Genomic DNA, 3,377 nt, shown 5'->3' on the forward strand with positions numbered 1-3,377 from the left:
TATTAACTTGACTTTTAATTCAATTAATTTTGTTATAAATTCACTTGTATCTTAACAAGTTATCTAAGTTAAATTTTCAAGGTTGTTAATTTTAACTTAACTTAGTTAAAAAAGAAAGTTAACTTATCCAACCCTGATTATTGATTAAGAGCTGGAATCTAGACAACATCGGCGTAATAATGAAATAATGAGTAATTGAGAAGAGAAGAGTTTTGGAAAGCGAGGAAAGGACGTAATCAAGGGGACAAAGTAGACGACGTAAACAGCTCGACATTTGACACGTGTGACTCGAATGTCCATGAAGAATCAACATGGACACCAAGAATCTTAATAGAGGAGGAGCGACGAATTGGAACGGAGTTAAGAGAAATATCGAAGGATTGAATATGGGATAATAATGTTGAGAAACCGACAATTAGCAAGAATAATTTAGAGAGATTTAAATGCAGTGAATTATTAGTAGATCGTTCGGCAATAAATTTTAGATTTTTATTCAAAGCAGAGCAGACTGCAAAAGCATCGAATGGGTGAACAAATTTGAAAAGAATTACGTTGTCTGCATACATGAAAAACTCAGGGGATAGAAAAACATTAAACAAATCAGAGATAAAAATATTAAAAAGTAAAATTCCGTGAATGGAACTGTTGGAAATAATCAGTTTCTCTTAGCGCGATACTACCGCGAACCGATCCGTGTTCTACAGCGCCCACTCGCGCCGGCAATTTAACATAGCGGCCACGCTCCTTTTTTGTCTTTTCAGAGCTCCTTTTTTGTCTTTTCAGAGCGTTGGCGACATTCGTACGCGTCGGTCGTTTTCTCTTTACGCTTCTTGTATTTTCGGTATCTCAGCGTGTTATTTCTTTCGTTGTTGATTCCCAACCCATTGCGCAACCTTAACAGGAACCCTGAGGTACTCCAGAAAAAACCAGCACGAGAAGAAGAGAAAAGAGGAAAAGAATTATATTTGAGGACTTTTCTGCTGCGTGCGATTTGTAAAGAACGAGTAGATTAGCGAGAGACCCGAATGAGAGAGACTGCATAGCTTGAGTTTGACTAAAAAGTAGGTTATTACGGTATTGAAAGCTTTTTATAAAAATGTTTTGTAATTTTGTATTTGCCTATAATTTTTAATGCTCTTAATTAAAAAAACAATTAAACAAAAGAAAAGTAATACTAAAAGATCAAGTATTATTATATTGGAACCAGGAGTACACTTAAAAATTTGTACCTTAAAAGGACTGAGGTTAATGAGAATTAATGTAATGGTGACCAACGGAATGAAATCGGAGATGTCTATTTCCATGTCATTTTCTCGCGAATACCAAAGTAAATAGTAATTTGGATAGTAATAGAAGTATATCAGAGAGCCTCATTTGGCCAAAGCATATAGGTAAGAAAGATACGCCCTAGGTTGTCCACGAAGATATTTGATCATGCACAAATTACAAAACGATCCAATGACCAATAATGGTGCCAGCGCTCTTTCTAACGTCTCTAGTTTCTGAGTCGGCTAGTTTTAATTGAATTAGTTCTTGATGTATGAGACACAAACACGTTTTAATATTTTTTATAGGATTTTCAGAAATAGTTCCTTTAGAAACTTTATGAGAACTACACTGTAAGATTTGTACACTGGGGATAACGTATGTAAATGCCGTTAAACCAACAAATATTGAACAACAGAATGGACACACAGATAATCTAGATTAGATTGCCTTTCTTTTCACGAAATTTTTATTTATAGGTACGTAGATTAAGGCCATCAGTTGTGGATCGCCCTTAAAAAAAAAATTCATATTTTTATTCAGAACGATATTAAACATTTTATAAGATGTTTAGTAATTATGATTGGTCATAAGATTACATTATGAATAATCTTATTTCATTTCAGTACTGTCTTAATCTATGTTTTAATTTTAATTAAATTAAGTAATGACAATTATCCACAATTAAATCCTATGTACTAATTGCCGATCAATTCACCAAATGTTTTATCCATTTTGGATTTAATTTTAATTGAGAGCATGATATTAATTTTTTTCGTGAAATCTAATGATATTTACTACCTCCTATAAAAGCCGTAAAGCAATTTTGGTAAATATGCATTTTAGATGACACGTCACCGATTCTAATGTTCTTTTGATATGTTGTAGGGGAGAATGTTCTGAATGATTACTCATAAAAATTAAGTGCGAAACGGAATTGATGTAGAAGATATAGTAAATTAAAGTTCTATAATATGTAGAGAATAAGTTTGAAAAATAATGTTTTTTTTACTCTAAAAATTTTCTGCTTTAAAATATATTTTACTGTTCATGCAAAGCAACTCTCATCCCACCTGCTTCCCTGCTTGGAGAGCACAACTTTCCACGCAAAGCGACTTTCACCTCTCCTGCCCTTCTGGTTCGAGGCGCACAACTTTCCCAGATTTATTATATTTCTTTGGAAAGTTGTTTTTTGAAAGTCGTTTCGCGTGAAAAGTAATGTGCCCTCGAAACATGAGGGAAGATATGGTGAAAGTCGCTTCTCGTAGAAAGTCGTTTACTATGACTTTATTATAAAACTTTAATTTATTATATCTTCTAAGTTGATGCCACTAGATTTATAAAGTATTGCAATTGATTTCAGAAATATCGCGTCAAAATGGTGGAAATGCACATAGAAGTGTACATAGAAGTATACAGTTTCAAGCATGGTGGTTGGTGGGATTTTTAAACTGTATTTACGTGTCCCTTAGAACACTTTTATGCACTTTTATGTACTAAACTTTTATAACATACAAATACGTGCAACAGTACAATTATGGAAGTTGTGCGTCTCTTAAAAAGGAGAGGAGGAAAGGGGGTGAGAGTCGCTTTGCGTAGAAAGTCGAAACCCATGTGCAGTACAATTACATAAGTCGTGTACCCCTTAAGCGGAGGAGGGGGAAGAAGGAGTGAGAGTCGCTTTACATGAACAGTAAAATATATTTTAAAGCAGAAAATTTTTGTTCTATATGATAAAAAAAATATTATTCTCTAAAATTATATGTTATGGAACTTTAATTGATTATATCTTTTAAATCAATGCCGTCTCCCAACTTAATTTTTGTGAATAATCACTCAGAACCCTCTCCCTTACAACATATCTAAAGGACATTGACGGTGACGTGTTACCTTCTAAAATGTATATTTACCTCACTTTTTATGATATTACACTTCAAATTTTTAAAGTACACATCTTAGTCTATATCTCACGTTTTATTAATTAACGACATTAATAAAATATGCAATGCTATTGCTAATAAATAAAAAACAAGTGACGCTTGAAAAAAATTAAGCAAATGCTAACGAATCTTGTGTATACTATTTGATAGAAAATACTATAATTATTTAAA

This window comes from Trachymyrmex septentrionalis, unplaced genomic scaffold, assembly GCF_001594115.1.
Source record: "Trachymyrmex septentrionalis isolate Tsep2-gDNA-1 unplaced genomic scaffold, Tsep1.0 scaffold181, whole genome shotgun sequence".
Taxonomy (NCBI): Eukaryota; Metazoa; Arthropoda; class Insecta; order Hymenoptera; family Formicidae; genus Trachymyrmex; species Trachymyrmex septentrionalis.